Consider the following 27,757-nt stretch of genomic DNA (forward strand, 5'->3'; position numbering starts at 1 on the left):
AAGCTACTAATTAGCACAGAAGGCTGGTTGCTTTCCACGGTCCACTGCCCCAATACTTCCCCACAATCCACAGCTGTAGTGCTAGGAATGTTAGTGGGTACAACCTGTGACAATGCTTTTAGCACGCTTTTATAGGCCTGTTGTTTGTCAGTTTGCCCAGATCCTTTCTGTACCTGCTGATAGTGCCTGCATTCACAATCTTCAGTGGCAGCAAATTCTAGAAGTTCCCTACCCCCTGTATCTTGTACTGAGGGATCTGGTGAACAGCTCTTCCACCATATTGAGCTAACCTACTGCCTTCACAATTTTGTGAACTTTAGCTCATTACCTCCCCCACCCTGGCAGCAACTAAGAATTTCAGGCATCTGACCCAATACACCCCTGTCTTCAAACACATGCTTAACTACTTGGAGTTGGAACATGGGGGTCAGAGCATTGCAAAAAATTATATTCAGGGATTGAAAAAAACACATAAAAACTTGAATAGATATGCCTAAACTCTGAAGTAGGTAATTTGTAACAAGAAGGATGTGGGTGACTACACACCTTTCGAGCGTTGTGAAAAGACTCAGGTAATTAGCATGTACTGAACTCCAGTGGTGCCTGGCAGTACGAATGGCAGCTAACTGAGAGATAGCCACACAAAAACCATGCTTTCAACAGATTTACTGATGTGATGGTTTTTGTCCTTACATGTTATTGCCACAGTTAGTGCTCAGCAATTACCACCTTCACCTTATAATTTCATACCTTTTAAGCTCATCCTGACTCAAAAGATTTATCACTACTGTTTCAGACTTAGCATTAAGAACAAAAAAGCAGTACAGGTTTTGAAAATATCAAAACAGCAAAGACAGGAGGGAAAAATCAATCTATAGATAAATTAAGATCAATTCAGTAAGTGGGTGGTCTCAAGCCTGCCAATCCAGTAATAAGTTCCAGTTCAGGATCTTTTGTTCTGTAATTGCACTTGGAAACTTTTTCTGATTACCCAAGTACAGATCAATGTGTACAAGAAGCATGACTTAAATGCCATAGTTTATAGTTTTAACATGAACAATAATTCCCACATTTAAACTCTTTTGTCCACCAGAATAAGGACTGAGAAGTCAAGTTTCCTAAACTGCTATTTTTAGAATGCTACCCCTTGGGAACACTTCGGAGTTGGCTTTTTCTGTAATGGTAAGAATGATCAGAAATAGATAAAAGCCATTCACTAAAACTTCATTATAAACTTTGCATATACATTTGTATATAAAATATTTAGTTTTCTCTTGAATTTGAGTCTGTTTCTGCTATTAACAGTCCAATATGGAAACTACTTACAAATGTAACTGAAGAAGAAATCTCTTTATGGTACATTATATTTTATTGTTTACTAAGCTTTTAAGTATCTTCAGACAATGAAATTTTTACGTGGAGAATGTAATAGTTTCATAGTCTTTTTAGAAGCATTTTTGTTTCTTCGCACAATTAAAAAAAATCAGATTTATTTTAGGGTTTAGTTTTCCTAAATTCCTAAGGCATATAACGGAGATTTTTAGATTAGAAAATAGTACAGAGTTGATTTAATTACTATTCCAGTCTCTATACAGAACACAAGGTACATTTGAAAGTTTGAGGAACTGTAATATAAAACTTCTCATGATCAAAGCTGAAAAGTGGCACGAGATTTGATTCAATAAATCAGGGTTAAAAGAAGGAAGAAAGAGCCCTGAGCAATACTGTAAATTCCATGTAGTCTCAAAACATTTCCATTTCAGACTACAATAATACTCATCTGTGTTATCTCTTATTGTAAGACCTACACAAACACAGCGCAGCCAGACATTGCTGTATTTTCTTCTAATTGAGTATCACCAAACTACCAACACAGATCATTCCCCGTAAGCATGCAGCAGCAAACTGCATGTATTTTTTCAAAATATCAGGCTTTTAGTTCTTTATCCTTACAACGAATATGAGGAGAAGGGTCTTTGTGTGTGTTAGGTGTCTTATCAGTAAGCCTCCATGTTATTGGAAGGCATAATCACACACATGGAGTTTCAGAAGACAGGACTTTCTTGTGACAGATATTTCCAACACTAGAAAGCAAAGGGCAGCAACTTCTACTGCTTCACAAGTTATCACAAAAATTAGTGACAAATTGTGTTGCTCTACAGACTACAACTTTGTCTTAAAAATATTTAATTGATTGTAAATACATTTTTCTTTGTACATTGAAGTGGCGCATTTCTGTGGTTGAACTGCTATTTATAAGATGTCACACCATTCTTAATCCCCCTGTCTTCAAAGTATTAGGATCTGATCTGTACTGCAAATAGTACAGGACAAATCTTTCTTCAGAACAGAGCTACAAACTGTTTGAGGTTATGTGCTAAGACCCAGAATGCTGGTTTTGCTCTGTTTCCAAACAGCATGAACAGACATCGTTCTACTGGATACTGAGGCAGTATCAGCAGTACTGAAGTGTTCCAAGAGTCAAACATGGTTAAATTCAGAAAAGACTCTTCTCTGCCATTTCTCACTATCTCAAGCAAGTCCTTTATATAGTCTATCATAAGAAGGTACTTATTGAAAAAATAAAACATACATAGCATATCTCTTGAATCAAAATATTGTAAATAATGTTATTTTAACACAAACTAAGCAAACTTGCAGTTTAAATAGACCGTTGCTTTGACCTCTTTATCGAGCATTGACTGTACTTCAAAACGTGACTTTTTTTTTTTTTTAAACAGTCTTACCCCACAATCCACTAGAATTTTCTGACGAAAATCACTGAAAATAAACTGAGTGAGAATAGGGGAGAGGTGGCTAACACAGCCAGCTCCAATTTCCTTGAAGTACTCAACTAGGTCCAGTCACCAAATGGTCTTAAATTAAGCTGACATAAGATAAGAGGGAAGGTCCTCACAGGGATAACTAACTAAAAGAACGGAAACAAAGAGCTGCAATAAACGGTCCATTTTCTCAGCGATGGGAAAGCACGAGTGGAATCCCAAGGGGATCTTTGCTGGGGCCTCAGGTGCTCAACACATTCAGGAATGATCAGGAAAAGAGAATGGAGAGGAGATTAAGTTTTCTACTGAGGATAAGTTTTTCAGAGGAAGAAAAAGAAAAGTTGACTGCAAAGAAGAGTTGCAGAAAGACTCTGTGGCAGTGAGTGACTGAGGACAAAACGGAAGATGACGGTCAAACTAGACAAATGAAAAGTAATGAACTTGGCAAAAAAAGCAGTTCTCACTTTATGCACCCAGTGACTGATTCTGAATCAGCTACTAACAAAACCAAAATGGATCTTAGGTTAAAATAATAGCCTTACGAACATGTCAGTTCAGTAGCTTAGGAACTATTGTTTAACAGAGGAAAACCTCAGAAAATGTAATGCTACTGGGTAAATTCAGTGTTGTGCCCACACCATGATTGTTATGTGGAATTCTGGTCCTTTCATCTGAGAAAAAGACTGTAGTAGAATTTGAAAAAAGGTTGATAAAAATTATCAAAGGTAACCACATTACTTGCACAGAAGGAAGATATTTACAGGCTAGGACTCCCTGTCTAGAAAAGTGTCAACCAAGAGCCAGCTAAAAATCATGGCAGGCATGGAGGAGGTGAAAGAAAAATCAGTTAGCTGCCTCTTCCACTACAGTAACAAGAAAGCCTCAAATACAAATTAGCAGGTGGAGGTTCAAAATTAAAAACCAGGCAGGCACTTCTTCACAATGCAAAGGTGAACAGTGGAACTCCTTGATACAAGATATTGTGAATGCTAAAAACATGCATGGATTCACAAACTTTGATAAATATTCATAAAAGAAAAATCTGACAGGCCATTAAAAACAAAAAGCCTATCCCTGATTCAAGTATCCACTTTTCCTCAGAAACCAGAAGAGCGTTCATCAGACTTACCACAAAGTGTCTCCTCCTCATCTGTGCTCATTTTCAGCCCAAGTCTGAGCTGGGATACTGACCTAGACGGGGCATTACTCCCATTCCTGTTAGGAATATTTTTATGGGGTCTACAGACAGGATAGCTGATAGCCACAACAGTCACCATGTTCATAAAGCATTGTAGTGCCAGAATCCCAAGGGTACCGATTTCAAAATCCTGTCTCAGTAGGACTAATTCTGAGCAAGCAATGTTAACCATGCAGTCTGTCTATCTTCAGCAATCCTCCTAAGATTTTGTCTTAAAAAGACTTTTCTAGAAACAAACATGTTCATTTTAGAGGATGCATTTTCATTCTGGTGGCAAATGGAATCTAAAATGAGAAGCAAATAATAATATGCATATTAATAATTTCACAGTCATCAGTAGGTTCAAAAGTCCTTTATAAAGGAAAGAAAGATTAATAATCTATTCTGCAGATGAGAGGAATAAATGGCAGAGCAGGCTGTACATAAAATCAACCTCATATGCTGGTTCAGTGGTCTGTACCTTGAGCAATGCAGTCTCCTAGGACGTACAGGAAAACTTCAGGGAGAGTTAGAACAGGGATTTTATTCCATACATTATAATAAAAGAGGTTTTTCCATTCAAAATGATTTATCCTTCAGTCTTACAGCTGGCCTGAACTGCAAGAAATGTGCCATAAAAGTCTCAAACGTTAAAAAAAATAGAGGAAAAAAAAGAAAGCTGCATCTCAGTTCACCTATGCTACTAACAATAATGAATTCAAGAGCTTTTAATACTAATTTCCGGTAACTTTGAAGTTCCTGTTTACAAAAATGTGTCTTTATTTTTCCTTACCTCCTAAACTGTACTTAAAACAAAGGCTACAGTCTTACAAAATAAGAGTGCATTTGATCTTGAAGATTACTTGAGCTACACATTCTGTATACAGTTTTTCAAGTCCAGCAAATATATTTTGTTTTAGGAGTCCTGCTTTGAACCACTATGCATGACCTACAGCTAAAATCGGTTAACAGAGTTTTTGTTTGCTTGTTTAAAATTCAAGACAAAACCACATAATTGCACTTAATGGTTTTAGGCTTTTTATCCTAATGCTTAGAATTTGACAATCTATCAAACTGTACCTTATACAGTCTGTTCTCTTTACCAAAAAGTTTAGTGCTACAAGAAAGAGAAATACAGGAAAAATTTGGTGCTTCATCTGTAGGCTGATTGGCTGTAAGATCGGTTGTAAGACCAGTGTCTCCAAAGCAATAGCAAAAAGCTAACTTTGGGAGGTAAGCACAAACAAGAGTAAACTAAGATGGCACAGCATTTCCTTAACTTTGTAAACTGCCTAAAAGGAAACTATCAGGTAATTTTGACAAGCAGGCTCATTAACATGCAGACTGTGCATTAATCAGTCAAACCTCTCTAAGTCTTGGTTGCTGATCATCTCCGAGTTGTGATGATTCATTATAAAGATCAAAGTGAACAGCCGCTTGAAGGAGCTCCAACTAAGTCTATTAACATTCCTCCTCCTGAGAATCTCTTTTTTACAAAGCTCAAATGCAGCCAAAAACGTCATGCATTCAGATGATCGACAGGTTAGAAATATATATAGCATCGAGATAACTCTTCAGGGGTTACAAAGACAGATAAGGAAGGAAACGTATACTGCTCTCATATTTACACATTTAATATTAGAGAAGGATTCCAAACAGTTTGAAAACAGATGGTCATGCCAGAATTTTGCAGAGTAAGAAGAATTTATTGCACTGCTAAAGAGCTTAAACTTTACATGCAAATCCTCATGACAATTGATTCGTAAGTGTACTCTACCTTTCTGTTGTTGCATTGCCCTCATTGGCATTAATTTGTGTTTTCCCCTGATATCTGAGACTAAAAACTGGCTGCAGGTAAAAGATTAAAAGGGACAGAATCAGAGTTCCTTTACTGGCAGTAACCCTGCCCTCCTTTATTTCCGGATGAAGCTTTGTGGTTTAACAAACACAGGCATCAGCACGGTAATGAGTAGATACTCAAAATTTTCTTGCATGCTCTGATATTTACTGTACAAAATTCAAATTGTGAGCTGAAGATGTAATAATTAATTTTGTCATAGGTTTTTCTAGACCCTTATCACTGTGGTATGTAAGTTATTCACAAAAAAATTAATCTTCATGACACTCCTTAAGGACAAGTAGGGCCAAAATTCCCAAAGTAGTGAGTATTATATTATGATACAGACATAATGATATCTGAAATACAAGTTTCTGATTTTTTTAATTTTTCAGCTCTGGATTCTAGATTTTGGGGAGGGTTTTATTTTTTAAGGAAATGGTAACTTTAGATACACTTTATGACCATCTGCCTCTTGATTACCAAGAGTTAACTGACAGAAGTATTGTCTTTTAACAATTTTCCTAGCCAAATTAGCAATAAAGACTCACTCACTTTGACTGTGAACTATTTTACTTTTCAAAGTAAGGAACATGGCATTTATTCAAAAAGAATACAGTATTAATTTTATTAATTTTATTAATTTTAACTTACAAAGGTAAAAATCTGTGGGATTTAAGTAATATAGCCAGATGATTTGAGAGATCATCCAACATCTGAATTAATATCAGTGATAAATTATTTCACAGTAAAATTATTCATACTCAGTAGGAAATTAAATTGTCATAATATGATAAAGTGTTAAAGAAACAGTATCTCTTATCTACACCTACATATGTTGTATGAAATCACCAAGTAGTAGTTTTTCATAGTGTTATCTATAACACATTCCGCTCTATACATGGAATAAAGTCATGTTGCTTATTTAGTACAAGTTACTGACTTCATTAACTTTATATTAAAGTCCTACCCTCCTCAATAAGTGAACAGTGAAGGAGTGCTAGAACAGCTGCTCAGTGACAGCGCTATTACAGAACATGGTTAAAGTAACTCTCTCTCCCAAGACTCAATTTTATAACTGTATAGATTAATTCATTTAAGATTTAAGTGATTGTATAGTACAAAGTAAGTATTGCATGTAAGCTAAGTATGAGTTCTCCATTTTCTGGCCTAATCAGGGGTTTGGGAGCATATTATATAGAAATATAAGTTGGTCAGGAAGGTCAAATCCATTATTAGTTACACCTTGACACAAGAGGAAATGGCAACATCAAATATAAATACAACCAGAAGTGAGGGATATGTGGGGTTTTTCTCTCGGCTTGATATTACATTGTATAAATAATGTAGAAGGTTCAGATCCCAATCTAGTTTTATCAGATTAGCATATCTAAAGTAGATTGCCTATAGCATTGTGTATCACCGTTGTACAGAAATGAACCGCAGTGGAGATATCTAAGATATTTTATGTGTCAGTCCATATTTTCACCACTTACCACCTGAAGTGTTTTCTTGTTGTTAGGAAGATGGAGGTATTTCAAACACTTGCAGAAGAAAAATGGTTCATAAATATATCTTCTAGTGATTACTACTGTACCTGCTGAGTAACTTCTTTTTTTCTGCCAGATTCAGGAAGAACTTTGCCTAAGTTGGAGATCCAGTAAACTAACCAAAAGTACACTTAACTAAGCAATTACAGTCCTTCAAGTCTTAGCATGAAGCATGAGCATAAATGGAGACAAAAATCTCTTGGTTTTTCACAAACAGGTCCATCATCATTAACAGACAGATAATCCTCCTTTTCCAGGAAGGCAGATAAACCAAGCAGGTCTTAGAGACTTTTCACCAGCATCAAGATACTGAGCTAGATATTCAAGGATGTTAAATGAGACACATTCACTTGGCCAAAATTAATTGCCTGTCCCCCAAATTATCAGAATCTGTATAAACAATTCATTGTTTTTTCTTTAGAGACCTGCACATAAATTAGAGAAAATGTGAGCAATGTCAGAACACTTTCTGCTCAACTTTAGGGAGACATAATTCCAAAGAACCAGTAACTGATTTAAAAAATAAAGCCTGGTGTTCACAAATTGCCAGGAAAAATGCTGCCATATACTGTCCTGTGCAAGTCTGTAAGTCCTAATTTAAAAATCTTGTCTGTGTACCTCAAATTAATGAACTTGCTCTGTACAAAACTATCATTGTATGTATCTGTAATATAACTTTTTCTTAAGTGTAATTTTGCTAAAGAAACAAACCCATTGAAAGGAAAATCTCACAAAGTACTGAAGACAACGATGTGGGAGTTTTTCTCGTGTTTCATAATTCAGCTGTTCGGTTAATGGCTTTTTCCTACTGAAGAAATAAGTAGAATTAAATGGAAGAGGTGTGGAATAAAATTTTGTTTTAAAGGCCTGTTTTCCAGTCCTTGTTATGACAATTTAACATGGTGCTAATCTTGTTATTTTCTTCCTAGTAACTAAAGCACTCACTGAAAATGTGAAAGAGCATGAAGGACTTTTGGCTTAAGTCATCTATTAGTCAATCAATTTTGCTTTACTAGGGAAACAACAGTCTCAATTTAAAAAAAGTTTATTTCTATGTTATAAACACCTCTTGAGAGGGCAAAGTCATCACTACAATTACATTTGACCTTTACTGCTTGAATTCCACGGAAAATAATCACAACTCATAGAGTTAATTAAAAATACACAATGCTGCAGAAAATTGAAAACTGTTTGAAACTAAAGAGAGAAAATTTTATTTGGTAAGCAAAGCTCCAGGTGCAGCTGTTTCTCAGACAGGTAGAATTTAAAAAAAATCCCTGCTGTTATAATTATAGTAATAGGTATTATTCTGCAATTTCCCAAATTTTCCAGTCTCTTGAATACTATGGTATAATCCTACTGTTAAAATTACATCTGCTGATAAACTATATGTTCCATAGATTGGCCTGAAGTGTAAGCTGATATTTTGCAAATCTGATAGTTTTTTTTTCATGCTATTAAAGTATGTATATGTATACACACACATAAAGATAAACAGTTTGTGTATGTCCACCCTGAAATGCAACCGTTAGGTCTAATGTAGACTCCAACGCAACACTAAAATAGTTGATCTGATTTCTCCTAAGAGATTTAAAATACATTAATAGAATTACCTATTTGCCCATTTGGGGAGGTTTCTGATTCTTTTATAACACTGTCACTTTAGCATTCAATGCTTATAATAAACAGACAGAAGATCTCAGCCAATGGGCTTGGTCACAACTGGGATCTCAACAATGCTATTCACTAAATAAACCAGAGACAGTGCCCATCAAGAACATTTATAATGGCATTTCGTGTGCATTACGTCAACACGCAGCGTACTCATAGGACTCTAATGAGGAAGTAAACAACAGTGAGGGTCAGGTCAGAGGGCCGTGACATTCTGCTCTACTAGCGAAAATAAGGGTTGAATTAAATCCTCTGTCGGTAGCACTGCCACAGGTAGGGATGTATTTTACTCTTTAGACATATAAGCTGTTCTGGAAAACCATTTCCCAGCTTATTGTCACAGAGGTCTTCTATTGATCAGAGCAAAACAACACTGTGATTGATCCTTCTTGTCTGTAGTATTTCCAATACGCTCACAAACTAAAAGTCTAGTTACCATTTATGTGGAAGTTAATGGGACAGTATTCTTGAGCCTAGGTTACTCAATATATACTGTACACAGTTTTACAGAACAGAGTCCAACCTATTTATGTCTACTGGTTTTACTGCAAAGGATCAGCAGACTACTTAAATAGTATTGAACATAAAAATATTGCTTGATAAACCTATCACAATATATACACATCTCCATTGAATCATACTGGTTTTATACGTTTTTCCACCCTGGCCTTAGCAGTAGAGTAGCTGTCATATTTATCGCCTCAGTGTTCAATGCCGTCTTCTGTTATTTCCAGTCTTAGTCCCTTTTCTCTCAGGCTATGTTCCAGGGCCTATATTTATGCTTGCCCTTGAGCTTCACGGTGACAAAAGGGAAGCCCTTATTCCTCTTAAGAGTTTTTAGCTTTCCTGTTGACACGTGTTCTATGCAAACATGCAATCTTTTCTCTAAATGAAATCAGTCTTTGCCTGACAGAGCCTACCACAGTAGCATGTAACTCAACAAGGGGAAATTCAGCAAGGAAAGGAGGACAAAAAAAACAACAGTGAAACTGGTGCTTGCCAAGACAACAGAATGAAGTTTGTATGCTGTGTAGTCAGCATCAAAGCAACTGCCTTAGTCTTATACATCTTGTGAAATCCATACTTAGTTCTCTAAAACTGATGTACACATACCCACATCTCTCTCTTTCTGCTACCATGGACCCTTTTATTGAGAGCCATGAACTTCCCGACAGGCCTGCCACATCAACTGTCGCTAGAAGACAGGACAAACCATTTCCGTCAGCAGTGTAAAGCTGACCTCTTTCTCGGAACCTCCACTTTTTGTGATACTTTGGGCAACAAGGTGAAGAAAATGAATTTCACATTGTCATCTTCTTGTTAAGTGAAAGGAAGGAATACAAAAAAAAGGAAGAAAAATTAGCTAGTATTTGCCAACAGCAGCAAAGAAGAGGAGACAGAAAATTAAGTAGTTATGCAAGTAGCAATATTTAGAATTTGTTTTGAAGGAATGACTGCATTTTTCTGTCTGTTGCTGATGCCCTACTCTTTGGATGTGTGTAGTGTGCTCATGCATCTACCTGCATTAATGCACACGTGAAACATAAAAAAAGCAGTATCTAATGCACATCACAGGTACAGCACAGCTTTGATTTGAACGGGAAGGGGCAAGGCAGCCATGAGTTCATATAAATTATGTGAAATTATATATGGCTTCAGCCACCACCAATTAGCCAGTGAATGCGAGGCCCATTAATTTCTTTCACTCTATTCCTCAGAAATCCACCCTTTTAACACACTTGAAGCAAAGAGAGTGTATAAAATTGAGCTAAAGGAGGGAAAGATAAACTGTGCAGAGAAAAAGAATAACACTGAAGTCAATATGGAGTAGAATTGTCTGCAATTTTAGCATAAGTTAATGTTTTTTATTGAATGAAGCGTTCCCTGTAATTTGAGGTCTGCTATTCCAACCATATACCAAGTCCTGAAGTAGTTACAGAAATGACAGGAATTATGGTCATACTCAATTCTCCCCTGAAGAAAACTCCTCTACTTTTAAAAGTTAAATCTAGAGGTGAAAAACACTTATCTGCAGTACTAGCTTCATTTGTTTGTTCATTTATTTCACTGTTTCATTTTTTTTCAGTAAAAGCATAGCTGTTCTAAAATAAAACTCAAACACTGTCACAATCTGGTTTTCACAAACTGTATATAATTATATCTCTAATAAGTCACTGGGTTTGTTTATTAGCTGTTACCTACCTTTTTCCCAGACTTTAATCTGATACCATACCTGTTACACAGGGATTTATAGCAAAATGTTGCTGCAGTTGTTTCTTTGAAACTCACCTAATTATTAGTTCCAAACTTCTTCCCTCTCTGCAGGCTTATGGAAGCCTCTCCATCTCCTGCAAGCTCAGCCAAAGAGTGTGACAGAGCTACACTGCTGCAAAGAAGATAGATGAAGACATTTTATTCAGATCTGAAAAACAAAGTTGAACTTGCAACAGAGATCCAACAGACGCATTCAGTAGTAGTAATAAGTAATAAGTAATTTTAAAAGTAAATAGTAATTTTAAAAGTAAATGCAATTCACTGTTCTAATACAATCACTTCAACATTAAACTGCATTGTTTAATCAGAACATTAATGATATTTGCGACCCTCCAGATTCTGCAGTAACTTCCACTTCTAGATTGCCTTTCACGTTAAAAATACTTGCTTTTAATAACAGCCAACTATAACAAATACTTAGTAAGAATAGAGAAGCAATGTATAAAAGTGAGGCACACTGTAAATAAAGATTCTATAGCAGGAATCTTTTTTTCACTAAGAAGCTATCAAGGCAAAAATAATATCTGTTCTGTGTTCTACCAAGCTCAATCTACTGTCACTCCTTGTGATTTACACCAGTGCGGCTACAACACCAAAGTTCCCTTCTCTGCTACTTCATGAAATGGACTGTGCCCATTAATAAATAGATCTGGACTAGGGCCTAAGAAACATCAGTTTATACAAATTTTGAAGGCAAAGATATTGTCTGGAAAGGGATTCTCTTGCATTAATATATTTATACAACACAGATTAACTAGGCTGTAAGATATTGAAAAATTAACAAAGGTAGTTATTAACACATACTGCTTGTTTAGGAACTGTGATTCAGGCTGCTTTGCAATTCCCTTCCATATAGACAAATCAAACTTTGTTTACGCTTGCACATTGTGTAATTTTAAATTTTTTTTCATATGCATTAGAATACTCTATTTTTTTATGCTGTGAAAAATAAATATATTCAGAACAGCTGCAAAACATTGCAAAGAATTACTTTATTTCAGCACCCCATTTTGGTGGAAAAATAGCATATAGATTCATCTACATCAGAAAGCATACATAATGATATATAGGGAAAATTAATTCAATGAACAAAATGCAGGAACTGTGTATTCTGGGCATCTTAACTTAGATACGTTTATTTGGCAGGCAAATAAATTATGAAGCTTTTGCTAAGATGTCAAGTTGTGGCACGTGTTCTGCTGGCAACAATGGGAATAGATCAGGTGTGTGGACTGGCTTTTCCTCTCCTTGAGTTCAGTCAGTCCCACAAAGACAAAAATATTGTCTGCTCATTTTGCCAAATGGTACTTTTCTTCTTGCCACTGAACAATAATTAAATTTCATTCACAGAAATAACATTTCGGTGGCTGCTGAATATAGATTGCTTCTTCCTGGATACACTTTCATAAAACCATATGAAAAATGCTATGGGTCTTGTATCAAGACTGTTCCCGATTGAGACTATAGGACAGACCTTTAGACAACACCGGCAATGCTAAAAGAAAACAAAGACTGAAAGACACTTGCACCACAATTACCTTTATCAACCTAAACCTGATTCCTGTTTGAGTAGGTCTTGTGGTCCTGCTTCCATTATAGGTCTTAAGAGGTCCAGAAAATATGGAATTAAAATTGCTTTTTTCCCAGCCAAAGAAATGTGTCAACATTACCTCTTACAGAAATCTGGGACAGAGCTGGCAAAAGAACAATTTGGTGATTTTAGAAGTGAAAGGCTTCTGTTAAGAACTTTCATAATATCTTGCTTAAACTATTTCCAAAAAGCACTTCTGAACTGTAGCTTGAAATGGAAATGTGTTTTAAAAATAATGGAAAGCAAAAGATCAAATCTACAAATTCGAAAATTAATTTTTAGGTCAAATTCCATAAAATCTGAAGTGATATATTAGCTATTATTTTTCTATATCAAACCTCCAAATGCTTCCATACAGCCACCACCCCCCAATCAATTTTTCCACTCAGGTCTATTTCCAATGCAATTTCCTAGAGGTCAGTTTAGACATATATAGAATATATATCATTTTAACCTGAGCAACAAACTAGAAGACATGAAACTGCTAGTGGAGCTAGTAATTTCTCTCTACAGTTGACCTTTCAGTCCTCTACCTGTTTCATATTTCTGTTTAATCACGTAGCCAGGGTTATTCTCACTCAGCCACTCTCTATGTATTTTACAGTTTTTATCAGATTTTTACCAGAGATGTTTTAAAATCAAGTCTGACAAAGTTCATTTTAATAAAAATATTCTTGAATCCTTTATCAGATTTAAAAATTACAAGATCCCACCATGTTCAGAAGTGGTATATCCTTTGATATTCCATAGTCAGTTTTAAGCTAATTGGACTAGTTATAGTTTCAAAAACAACACAGAAATGAAAGGAATTAAAATGATTGCTGATGAGTTGGCCATTATTTCTCCATAAAAAACAATAAAGAAGTAGTTTTAATTTGAACATTTAAAAAGTCAATCAAAATAAAATTGAAGTATTTTTTGCTTTTGGTAAGAGAAAACCATTTCGCACCTATTAGGAAACATAGCAAACAGGTCACATGGGAGGAAACGCAATCCAAACATAGTTTAACTCCACTACAAAGAAGTTGACCAACACTACCTTTTTATCCTCCATCAGAAATGCTATGTTTAAAAAGCTGTGCTCAAAAATAGAAGATTGGAACTTAAATTAGAGAACCTATAACAACAGATTTTATAAATTTGCCAAGTATGGATGCCAAGCATGGATTACCACTGACTAAAGTGGTAGCTTACACTGAACATGACACTGTATAATCACAAGCACAGTTATATAATTTTTCTTAGGTATAATTACACACCTCAATTTCATCACTTGCCCTCAGTCAGAAAGTAAAATAACTTTCACGAAAGAAGATCAAACTCAGCTTCGCTGACTATGCAAAGATGATAGTAATTTTTAGAGAAGTAATCAAGAAATACAATAGCTGTTTGCGTCCAGCTTTTTCTTCGCCTTCTACCATGACCATTTCTCCTGTATAATTTGCACCTGGCTATCAGAGTGTGTCCATGTTTGTCTCCCACCTACCAAGCATATAACCATTGTGTCAATATCCTCATTTTTAAATAGGTATATTTATTAATAACTTATTTTTGTTATACTAAGGCTGTCTTATAGCCAGTAGACTCATATACACAAACTGGAAATGATCTGGCATGCAGCACCCTGGGTGAACTGGCAGCAGTTCAGGGATCCACAGCAGAAAAGCAATATTCAACCACGACTCTCTTAGGGCTCCTGCCCTGGACTGTAATTGTGAAACACAGTTCCTGTTTCCAGCTTTAGTCAATTTGTATTCATATGTAAAAGCAATCCTCTATATGCATTTAAAGGCAAATCATAGTATATTTTAGGTTTAATAACACATTATTTAAAAAAAAAAATCTGTATGTTATCAGAAAACAGTTCTGTGTGGTTCTACTGGTTCTCTTTCAGAAAAAGCTACATTTTCAGTGAAACAAGCCGACAAAACAAATCAACCTGAAATCCCAATGGTTGAAAACTTTTTGCAAATGATGAAAAGCAGTTATTTTCTATAGAAAATACTATTTTCACATTACGTGGTTTTTATCCAAAGTTCAAGTATCTTTCAAAAGACAACCGAAGGGTAATTTGGCCAGCACTACTGAGAATGCTTTTTTATAGATGCAAATGTAGGTTCACAGCAGCGAGAGAAGAAATGGGCTTTATGTCCGTAAGTAACCCAAAGGAGGACTTCTCAGTAACTTCTGATTCAGGAACTGTCTAGTGTATTCCCACATACTTTGTTAGTCCATAGTATGGAAAACTACCCAAACTGAAGTCCACAGTGTAAACAATTCCCCTTTCAACTTTCTAGCTTTAAACTAGTAATTCTTCATTTATAACTTTGGTAGCTTACTATGTAAGGTGTCTTATTTTTACATTAACTTTCATGATTTTCCAATATACACTGTGAAGCATTTTGATTAACATTTCTGAGGGTGAAAATCTGAATTTGTAGAGTTCTTGTTCTGGAAATCTTAAGGCTTCTTGGAGTAGCACAATATTTCTACCATGGTTTGCTTCCTTTGCTGCAAGTAGGGACCAGGTTGCTGTGGCAACTGAGTTGCAGGATGACAGCAGAGCCGTATTTGCTGACACTGAGCAGCAGGATTACTGTCCTCCTTGAAGGAAGAGTGCCATATATTACACTCCAGTTGTTTAAAAGAAGGTTCATTTTGACTCTGGAGTCAATTTGTAGTCTTGCTTGTATTTACATCTTCTTAAAGGTCTGAAAAACTCTCAGGAGCCAGCTGTCACAGTACCACCCTGGCAGTGGGATCAATTAGATATTTGCTCCTGACTGTAAGTGGGACTGTAAAATTGAAGTAAACGAGGTCCTATCCTAGGGGAAAGGTTTGGTCTACAATACAGATCTCATAAAACTGGCTTGATACTTATTATTTTTAGTTTATAATATTGTACTTCTGCAAGTCTCAACTTAAAGGACAAAGTGGGGTCGTAGGTTGGACACTCAATAGCCTTACCAATACTATGGCTTAAAGAAAATCGTGAAGAAATTTCAGCAGCCTTACAAGTCTGCTACCTGGTGGGTCACCTGACAAATCAAAAATTAAACAGAGGTACACACCCACAAAAATCCCATTTAGCATCACCCAAGGATATTTCCACTTTATTCTTTAGGAAGGATTAGCAATTAAAACTTTTCCTATGAACAAACCAGACCAAGAGAAGCAAAGTGAAAATGATACATAGGCTAGTGTCTTCTCTTCCAAAAATTTCCATTCGTGGACCATGAACATGAAAAAGTGCATCAGTTATCTCAGATAGGAGACCTCCTGAGGTGCCTCTAGGCATGACACAGGCTGCGCACTACTAGCCTTCAGACGCTGATCGCAAGCCAAAGAGATCTTGGCTCCTGGTATCTCTCCAATACCCTATTACATCAGCAGCGTTTCTGTTACAGTGCATAAGGAAGATAAATAGGAAGAGTCTCAGATAAGTTTTTGAAGAAATCATGGCTTTCCACTGGACTGATGACCTGCACCTCCTTGTGAAGTCAACATTTAGGAGCTGCAAGTTAGTCAGTTGGTATCCAGGCAGTTTGGTAATTGCCATCCACTAGTGAATTCCCCAAACAGAGCGAGTCTCAGGCTAACCTGACTGTTCAAACATGTATGTGCTTGATAAAGCACACAAAAATACAAGAACGAAACTTAAGAAGAAAGATGGAAAATACCCTCCAGTTTAGGATGATTGTTTAACTTTCTTGAGTTGTGTCAGGAAAGGGCGTTCACTTTTCTTTCTGTTTCCAGGTTTCTCTTTCACTGCTCTCAAAGTCCTTCCTTCATCATACTACCTTCATTTTATAATACTGCCCAACAACATAGCACATATTCATCTGAAGCTTCAGGGAAAAATCCTAACCTCTCTGAAGTTAATAAGTGTTTTATCACTCAACTGCTTAGGGCCATAAGTTAATTCCTGGAAAAGGTAAGACCAGTCTAGAGAATATGCAGGTGCCATCACTGTAACTAATGTACTCTCCAAGGTAAACAAAATCCTGAAAATAACTTATTATTAACACTATTAACCTAACATTCCTTTAGCTCAAAAAAGGGCTTGTCTTCATTAAAATTTCATCCAAATATCACTTATCAAATTGGCAGATCTCATTAGTTAGATTTCGCCTCTAAAATCTAATCAGTATCTTAGTCCCAAATCATTTTTATGCTTCTTCCTCATTACAAAACCTGCTATTTTCAACTTAATCAGTTTTAGTACTTAGTTATATTTCATTATACACAAAAAAAAAGCTATGAGAGTGGGGTAGTCTATTAAAGAAAACATTAAACCTAGAGCTTGGTTTCTGAGAAATAAAGTGCTCTACAGGAATCCGAAGAGAAGAGAGTGAAGGAAACATCATCCTAACAGAAATTCAGGAACTATACCTTGCAAGATATTATTGGGCTTAAAATGCACTATGTTTAAAAGAACTCTCAAATTAATTCAAGTGGAATTACTGCAAGTGCATAATTCAGCTCACACCTATTTTTCCTGTGTGCAAATCTCCTAAATCAACAAGAGTAGCATTCAAATCTCAGGTATGCATGCACGCCAAAGACTGATCATGTATCAGCTCTACTGGGTTGGGAGGGCAGAGGGAGAGCACAGAAAGGAGCAAACCACAAACACAAAAAACTTTCAGGATTTTTTGGAGGTGACAGCCGTGACAGTAGTGAGCAAAATCCCACTGTTCTCATGTTTGAAGGTTATGAGGTTGCTGAGCCAAAGTAGAAACTCCCCTGAAAACCCAATGAAGCAAATTTTGTAGGACCTCACAGGAGAGATAGGTAACTTTTAAAAAGCAAATCTCTATCACTATGTTTTGGTGTTCTTCTGATTGTATGATATACACCGAAATCTGACCACAAAATTTTTGTTTCAAAGCAAAAAGAAATTGATTTATCTTTTGTTCACGTTTAAGTCATGGTTCAGTTCAATTCACCTTGTATAAGAGAAATGAAAGCAAACCATGGAGATAATCAATGCAAAAACTGAAACCTCACAATGATATTGTGGAGAAGTCATTATTCAAATCCAAGTCAGTGTGAGGTGAGTGATACTAGGCCCCCTCAAGCTCAAGGCCAAATTTTAGGTGATAGTGAGAGATGCCAAATGCTCAAGTTGGAACTTCTCAAAAAGACTGATTTTCAAAAAGCACCAAGGGTTAAGTGAAAAAAAAAGGGTTCTACACGATGCTTTCAGTTCACAACCCACAGACTGAAACGCTCTACGCCAGTCCTTTTATTTAAACACAGCTTAGGCATCAGCTGTCTGAGCTGCACTGCCACTAGCACTGTTAGGAACACTGCATTTCAACTGAACATCAAAACTCAGGTTCTTATATGTTAAGGAGAAAGTCATACACCACTAAACCTAAACTAGGACCAAGGCTGAGCCCTAACACACCATCCATCCACACTGCAACCCCTTGCGTCCTCTTGATCTCTGACCATTTCTCAAAGCTCTGTCTGAGCACTGGTGCAGCAGAAGCTAGACACTCACAATCTGCGCTCGGAGCTTGTCCTAAGTGAGGATTAAAATCGTGGGCGTCTTTTGTCCATCTGGTAGCTTAAATGATCGCTGAGTGCTACCTCGGGTCAACTTGTTTGATTTGCCTCTGGAACAGACTAAAAGCATTCAAAATAGTCCCCATGTCGCAGCTGAAGGTGGTGACCAAAGACGGTGAGTACAGGGAAGTACCCAAGGCTACTCTCATATAGCTACTGTCTCCAAAGCATATGCTGCAGGACAAGCAATTCAGGAATCATACTACCAGAAGTCAGGGTATGTGGTATCATGGTGTTTTCTTTGTTTAGCTACCACAGGTACTTAACATCAGGCTCCATTTACTGCCTGTACTGTGTCAGCATGCGTTCAGCGAGCCCACTCTGCTGTTTTGGACACAACAGCAGTGGTTCAGGACATTTGCCCAACCCAGGCCCAATCTAAACTACAAAAGAGGAATAGAACTGCAAGTTCGTATCAATAGGACTGCTAATGTCTCATCTTTGGCAACTGCCCTCTCCAACCAAATATTTCATTTTCTAGGAAGTAATACATCTTTCTCAATATCATGTACAGAAACCAGTAAAACGCTATCACTTCCAAAGGGTAAAACAAACCAGGCCACAACACTGCTTGAATACAGGTGAGAATGAGCACAATATAATATTTAGATTTGTAAGAGATACTGCTGATGTGTCTACTGCTCCGAGAAAATTTACAGCACAAACGTTGTATGAATCAGTGTGATGACTGCTGTCAGCTACAAATATCATCTGCATATTACGCACCTACCACATGCAAAGTACTCCCACAATGATCTTATTAAGGAGGCTGTGCCATACATCAAAATAATGTTACACCTACAGCAGCCCATAGGTACTAAAATATGCCCTTCCTGCTTATTTTGTACGCAGTGAAAAATGACACACTTATGGGTAAACTTGCTCATTAATTCTGACAGATAATTCAGAATACATGCTTGATACCACAACTTCAGTATCTGAAAGCTGTAGAAATAGAAATGTTCTAAATGTTAGTGAAAAAGAGAAAGAGAAAGGAAGAGAGTTGATAATTGAGCCACACAGAATTTTAGATAGGTAATAACTTGGTGGTGAGTAGCTGAGATGAGTGATAGAAAAATCTCACAGGTTTTCTTGAGTAGCAGCTAAAAATATCTGGGTCAGAAACGGAAGAGAAACTTTTTCAATAATTACTTCTGAGTTTCCTTCTTCCATCCTTTGTGGGAGAACCAACTTCTGTTATTTACTTCATTATCTAAAAATCAAAAGAAACTCTGCACATAAAGATCAAAGAATTGAGGACTAACTTTTACTTGTTCATGGCCCTGAGCAGACCAGCGTTCCCTAAGATAGGGTAAAGCTGACAAGAGGAATTCCAAAAAGTTTTGTCTCCGGAAGACACAATGAATCCCAGAGTTGCCTTACATGGCTGAGATCATTCCTACCTCAGTGCTTTCAAGCAACATGGATATTCCTCTCCCTTCGTAACTAAAGTCCTAAGCATAGCACAGGGCACAGCTTAATTTCCTGGACAGGGTATGGCATACCCTTTGATTATCAACCAGCTGCAAGAGTAGCTTTGGCAGGCTGGCCTCTTCATTCCTTACTTGGAATTAAAGACAACCAAGTCAGAGGCTGAAAGGAGCAGGGAGAAGCCCCCACCCCACCATGCATGGGCAACATGGGTCCCAGAAGAGATGACAGCAGCAACAGAAAAAAACATGAGATGAGTTTTAACTTGCATGTCAGAAACCAGCTGTGATTTCACCAAGTGCTGTGATCAGACAGAATCAAAGCATTTCTTAGAACAGCTTTGTGTCAAGAGCTGAACCTGCTCCTCAGGAACCAAGTGGATTATTCTCCTTCACTTTTCCTTTGCTGTATAAAAGCTATGCATAATCCACCCTGTTCCATTTTTTTTTAAGCAGGATCAATTACATTGTTCATTCAAAGGTCAAGCCAGCACATATGGCATGCAACTCAGAACAGTAAACATGAAAACATTTTTCCTTAATTATTATAACCACCAAGTAAAAAGAAAGCATAGTTACCTACAAAGAATATTTCGTTTTCTATAAAAGAATGTGGCAGTGGATCCTCACTAGCAATGAGTTGTAGCCAGTACAATAATTTGAAAATTTATATACACAGTTGGTGCTCCAGCCAGCAAATAATGTACGCAATTACTGCTACTGTTAATGCGCCTGCATGCCTAATTTCTGGAGCAGCAAGCAGAGCACTTTCCCCTTAAGGTGGCTTGAGCAACTGGTCTGTATTTTAACAGAGAGAACCATATGTAATGACAAGGCACGCTTTCAACTTCTTCTTGCTGCCAGAGTAGTAATTGCAGTGAAATGGAAAAAAACAAGTACACACCTACTATAAACAGATGGCTAATAAAAATTTGGGGAGCTCTTTCAATACAGAAATTGAGTACTCTAAAAAGACACCTACATAACAAATGCTTGGACATGTTGTCTTCTTTTATAGACTACTTAAAGATGTGACCTTTAGCTCAGCAGCTGAACTGTTTGTTCCTTTATTGCCGATTCGGTGCAGAAGTTTCAGAATACATGTGTACCAAATATTTAACCTTTATAATAGAATGTATCAAATGTACTCAGGCAATAAAGGCAAGTCAGTCTTAACTACTAATATGACATACCCAAGTATAGTAATGAATTTTTATGTTATAGATCACAGCCCTTTGGTCTACCATCTTTATCTAAAGAGTAGTCTCGATGAAATTAGGAGGTTACAATATACAGTAAAACTGCATCTGGTCCACTGAGGTTTACTCACGCCTGCAAACATCTGCTCTTGTTTTGTACTTCCATTTGAAGACAAGAACAAATATTTCCATTTGCTCAAAAATGTTGACAGGTGAATCAGTGTTTCAACATTAAAGTAGGTCAGCCCACGTTGCATTAGTCAGTGTAGCAACATGACACTTCTGAATCATAAAATATTGTCTAATACAAATTTGAAGTGATACAAGCATATATCTGCTTTCTGCAGAAGAAAAGCTGCTTTAATTTGAAATTGTCCCTCCTCCATCTGTAAGAAAAATGTGAAGTATTACAAATCAATTCTTTTTGCCTGCCTATCCTCTTCATCCCAGTCAATAGCTGGGCAAACACATGAAATAAGGACAGGTGCGTGTCCGTTACCAGGCAGCACAAGAGACAGCAGGTTTGAAAGGATATCATCAGCTTCAAACGTAGTCAAGTAAAAGCAAAAGGTTCCTGCAGGTACTAAGAACTTCCTGCCAATTCAGGGAGGCATAACCAAGCCATTTTCTGTTTCCTAGAATTTTTTTTCTCCCCTATTTGTGTCATGCCCCTAAGGAAAAGTCAGTCTCAATGTTTTACATTATCTGTACACGGAAGTACTTGTCAGTGGGAACAGTAAACAAAGCAAAGCTGGCACCTCTCACCTGCCTCATTTGCAATAATACCACGTAGCACTTCCAGCAATAGGAAGCGGGATATTTTCAGGAAGTGTTTACCAAACAAACACTTGCCCCTGAAAACAATAAAGAGAAACCAAAATTGTATTTCTACCAAGAAATCAATAAGGTGATTTACACCAAAATATAGCATTATATTACCTTTTTAGAATATGTTATTCTGTCACAGACTGGTGACATCATATATCTACGATAGAGTTTCCTCCATAGAAAGAAAATAAATTAAGATTGCAGACACAGGCCATGAGCACTTACTTAGTTCAGGTAGTAAGGTGTGCTTTTTTGGAATGAGAAGAGCCAAATTCTTTTTCAAGAAATATTGAGCAAATTCAGTATTTAATTAAAATAAAATGTTATAAATTTAAAAAATAAAAAAAAACCCACAAAAAAACCCAAATCACACCATCACAAAAACCCCTCTAGTGTCCTCTAGTGTCCTGTGTATAATCTAGATAATTATTTATGAATTAGATCATTGAACAAGGTATTTGTACACAGTCTTAAACATTAATTTATGGAGTAACCTGCCTGAAATGCCATTTTTTGGCATTGTGGAGAACAGGCTTCACAACTTGAAGTATGTTCATTTATCTTTATGTGCAAGCAATCTGGTTATTCAGCAAAGACTACACATATGCTTAAAGCTAGATATACCTGAAAACATCCTTGCAGATGGAAGAGCCCATAATTGTAATTGCAGCAGATATGATGGAAGGAAAAAAAATACAACCTCTTAAAGTAATATTAGCAGAGGAAACTGATGTGGATTTATCCAAGAATGCAGAAAGAAAAGCAAAATCTCTTATTATATGATATATTATATTACCTCCCCATTAGCAGCATGCTCCTGTGTGGTGGTTTTATCTGCCTCTGACCCTTAACAGATGTGACACAGTGCATTCAGCCCTCCTCTGCCACACTTCATAAAGCCTCCAAACGACAAATGGATCAGAACTGACTGGAGAGAAAAGGGAGGGCTGAGCCTTTAAATGTAAAACAATGGTCATAGAAGCCCACACTTCTGTAAATTGATTTCTCTATTTAAAAAAAAAAAAGTAACTGATTACATTAACATCTTTTTCTATTTCTAGAACATTTCAGATTAACAAAAAACGTCCCTCAGAAACCCTTCAAACATGTGCTTAAGATAAAACTCCAACAACTCTGATCTAGCTATGTGTACACGAGAGCTCCACTTGGACACTTTCTGTAGAAAAGGAAAAAAAAAAAATGCAGTGACTATTCTTGGCAGCATTAACATTTTGGCCAAATGTATGGGCGGGAGGCTTGATTCTGGCTACGGACACTAGTTTTCCAACTCACACAAATTAAGCGCAAGGAGTCATCTAGCTGAAGCAAAAGTGAATAAAATCACTGATATTCTTTCTCTCAGTCTTTCTCCAAATCACAGATCCTATCTCTTCCAAATGCTCATTTACAGCACATGCCAAAGAACCCAAAGCACAATATTACAGCATGTGTGCTCCCACACGCTGTTGATAACACACTGGTAAACACAATAGCCAGCTATTTTGATGGCACGAATTTCTATGGGTCTGTATTCTCAAACACAACTCTTGCATAAAACTCCACAGAAGAGCTGGAGAATAAAGATCTCCTGAAATTCCACATATAAGAACCAGGCCTGTGCATCCTGTTGTTAAATACATTTTCTTCCGACCAATACTCCTATCAAATACTTATCTACATGAAACCTCCATGACATTTTGACTCCGATCACATTTAAGGTTAGCCACGCTGAGATCATTCTTTTAAACTTTCTGATCAACCACATCTTCATAGATTTAACATACGAACAGGCATCATTGCTCTATCTATTCCAGTCGCTGTACTTATCAAATAGTTGCTCTTACTAATTTTTTTTAGCAGTCTCTTGTTTCTCTCTTTCCTTTAGGTCACTTATCACAGGAGCTGAGAGACTCAAAATGTTGTGTATTGCCATCGCATTCTCACATAGCTCCAGCGCGAGCATTTAAAATGCCCCTGAGAGCTCTCACTTCCATCCAGGTGACTCTAATTATGTTGCAGAGACAGACTTCTTCAGTATTTACAAATTTGTATACACTCTCATCAAAAAGCATGGACGAACAGGTTCAGAAGCAGTTTTTCCAAGCAGGAGTTGGCAGTGCCTGCACTGGAAAATAATGATAGCATTTGTTTGAGGTTTTTTGCTTAGGTTTTGCTAGTCTTCCCCCCCACCCCTTTTCCTTCACTAATGGCAGTGGAACGTACGGCATAGAACAATCATCCCCTTGGTGACAGAAAACTTATGATAAGGTGACACATCAGTTACTAATTTTAATTAATTTGTTTTTATTGTGTCTTGAAAACACCAAAAAATATTGTTTTCCTTTTAAAGTGTGATTCTCCATAGAAAGCTGACTAAACAGTGACACCACGGGGTGCCTTGCCTATTCATGCTAATTAATTTTCACCTAAAATTACATAGCATGTTATGCATTTCAACTGCTACCCCTGTGTAATAAATCAGAAAAAAGTGCCTTTTTCACCTGCCACATGACTAAACACTGAAGATTAGATTATTTAATAATTAGAATATAATTGTGATACAAGTCAAACAACGCAGCCCATTTGCTCTTCCACAGGGGTACTGGAATGTCATGGCAAGACCATAAACACCAACCCATAGTGGATCCGGATCCCAGGGTTTATCTAAGAACCGAAGAGATTAGAGCTGTTGCCTTGGGTTAGACAGATGAGACTCCAGAATACTCCCGGAGGTGCTGAGTAAACAGCTACCCCATTACAGCATCACATGCTCAAATTGTAGCTTGTTCTAAGCAGAAGTGCTTTACCTTCTGTCAGGAATTATTCAAATGGTTTTGTGATTGTGGCCCTTACTGCAGCCTCTCTGGGTTATCTGGCTGGCACAAAGCAGAACACTAAATCGGCTTCCAGGGCTGTTTCCAGTGGGTGATGGGTAGCCAGCCTAGCCGTTCCTATGCTACCCTGATTTAGGAGACACAGCTACGAGATAAGGAAACCATGTCTGGCCAGTTGCCAGTCACTGTGACAGACCAATACCTCTCAGGTTAGTGTTGCTTGATATGAATGACAGTTTTGATCTCTATTTGCAAACTGTTCTTCACATAAGTTTTGTAATTGCCTATTTTTCACTACTGTTATTCTTAGGAGATACCAACTCCTGAACAGGAACTTTTCTTTCAAGAATTCAGCTTATTTTTCAGAGTTATAACCTTTGATCACGCCATTACTGTCCGGGTGCAAGGTTAAAGAGTTCAAGCACGGCTGAAATGAAGATGGAGAATCCTGTTGTTGAAAGTCCCGCTCCCCAGGCTGAAAGCTGGCCCCGCTACAGCCACACATGCAGCAGACCAGTACCCTTGAGACCAAGCAGCCAACAGCTTTGACACTCTCAGTTTCACATCACCACTGTTACAAATAGGATAGTCCCCTCCAGAAGAATTAAACAGAAGCGTATATCGTATACACCAGGCAATGACACCTTTATCATCACTTAATATTTTTGCTGAGCTATCAGTGGGTCCCTGTACTGAGCAACTCCACGCTCACATTCTTACATTTTCCACAGACATTGTATAAAAACTGTTCTATTGCTTTCTCAACAAATACTTTCCAAAATAGCAAAATAATGCTGAATGCAAATGAAGCTGAGGAAGCTGAAATGGATCTAACTTCGGAGATAGCAAAGTTGTAAAGTGATCATTAAAATGCTGGTGACAGACATGCAAACAGAGATACATTTGTTTTCCTGTATATTTTCTTTTTTTGTCTTAAGCACAAATTATTTGCATTCATTTTCACTTTTTTTGGAAAAAATAATCATTAGAAATGCAGTTTTAATAACAGACATGAAAAGATACTTCTGACACAAGTACAGATTAAGTTCAAAATTTTTAAAACAGTTTTGATAGTCACATTTATGTCCAACCCATTAATTTAAAGGTCTGTTGTAATTACAGTTTTGCCCATAAGCTTGACGATGTCTCTGATAGAATTTATGAGTCCAGAACCAAATTAATATTTAATTATTTTGATTTTAGCCATATGGATGAATCCCAAATCAAGACTTAGGGCCACACTGTACAGACTAACGTGACCTAAACTCCCTAATGCACATGTAAGCATGCTTTAAACAATAAAATTGGTAGGAGATAAAGTCAAATATAAAACAAAAGCAGACTGCACAGCAAACTTTTTAGTATAGCCAACTGCTTCTCTCATTGTTCCTGTTCAGTATTTTCCCATTTCAATGAAATTTTCAGTGCTCACTTGCTTAGGTGATGAAAATGAGGTGGTTTTTCACAGGCTCAACATCCTTCAGGAACACTTCAAGCAGTATGTTTTATCCAATTCTCACTTTAACAAGCTTGACAACTTTCTTCAAACAACTTCAAGTTCAGTCAGTACCTAATGCGCAGTCCACACATCTGACCTTGCCCTGCTGAATTAAATGGGAAGCTTGGTACTGACTTCAGTGGACCTCAGATTTCATACGCTCTTCTAGGGGTCACGAAAGCTAAAGCTGAACCTTGAATCACTGAATTCAAACAAACTTGGGAAATGATCAGGTCCAGTTGAGCACTTCAAATCTGGACTCTGCCTCTAATGATTAGAAAAATTATCCCTGCTCTGACTACACACCAAGAAGGATGAATCCAAGCTTTGTTTGCAACTGAGCCTTTCAACTGCAGGAGCTACATTCATAAATGCCATCAATGAACACACCCAACATGGAAAGAAACATGATATTGATACCACGCAGTACCTTCCAGATTTCCATGCATTTAAAATATACTCCCTTGTGGCTAGTAGCTTTGACAATCTCAACTTTTGAGAGCAAAACATGAGATATCTCAGATAAGCTCCTTGAAACTAGATGTATTCAGGAGGTCACCAACTGGGTATCCTAAAAAGGGAGGCACTCAAAATAACTTTTTGAAATGTACATCACTGTGCTTTAGATGAGGAACAGAAAGAGAAATTACCATTGCAGAAAGTTGTTTAACAACAATAAATGAGGTTGATTCAAGCAGGCTGAAAAAAACATTATCTGCCCTAAAGAAATGAATTCAGCAAAGTGGTCTTGTTCTGTCCAGAAGCACCCACTTGTTTTGGGTGCACATCTCTAGACACAATGCCCTGGGTTATTATTTGTTTTCTAAAACAACCCTTAACTGTGTTTTTCTGAAACCTGTGTCTCTCTAGATTTCTCAGGGTGACACAGTACTGTGAGAGACATCATGTCTAATTACATCAGTCAGACTGCATTAAGCTCTGTCAGTAACGACTACCAATGTGACTGATGTAACTGGGTGTGACACACCATCACGCTGTTTCCTCGTCTGTGAAAGATGAGATGGATTCAGGGGCAAGGAGAAGAGGAAAAAGGAAAAACACAAAAATTTCATACCAAGAGAAAATGAATTTACATCAGCCTGTTCCTGTGCTCCCTTTCAAAACCAAAACTGATAGAAAATCTTTTATGATGTTACCGACTAAAATAACAGTAGTGAGAGATATGATATCTCTGCAGTCAGCTGTGCAGATGTCTGTGTTGTACTGTGCACATCTTTTTAAAGAAAAAGTATGAAAACCGCAGGATGGAGCCTGAGGAGTTTTGCATGTAAGGAAGTACTGTGTATTTGCAGACCTGCATGGCCACCCCTTTAACACTTCTTTAATAATTCTGTGTATGTGAACGCAGCAGGTAAAACAAACCAGTCTTAACACTTGAATGCTTCTGGAAAACCATAAAAATTTGGTGGACCCTGAAGGCTTCTGGTTACTGTTCTATGATTACTTGTTTTAACATTATTAACACACCAGTCACTAACAAATTTCTTAGA

The 27,757-nt window shown here is 37.1% G+C and overlaps 1 protein-coding gene across 4 annotated transcripts in view; it reads right to left on the reverse strand.

The window, feature by feature from the left end:
* TENM1 (teneurin transmembrane protein 1) overlaps nt 1-27,757 on the reverse strand; it is a 1,260,898-nt gene that overhangs the window by 740,837 nt on the left and 492,304 nt on the right. For all 4 annotated transcript variants that reach the window (XM_075435330.1, XM_075435332.1, XM_075435331.1 and 1 more), the window contains one exon: nt 11,308-11,404. The gene's annotated coding sequence lies outside the window, so the exon portion shown is untranslated. The remainder of the gene's footprint in view (nt 1-11,307; nt 11,405-27,757) is intronic.

The sequence above is a fragment of the Opisthocomus hoazin genome, chromosome 14, assembly GCF_030867145.1.
Source record: "Opisthocomus hoazin isolate bOpiHoa1 chromosome 14, bOpiHoa1.hap1, whole genome shotgun sequence".
In the NCBI taxonomy this organism is placed as follows: Eukaryota; Metazoa; Chordata; class Aves; order Opisthocomiformes; family Opisthocomidae; genus Opisthocomus; species Opisthocomus hoazin.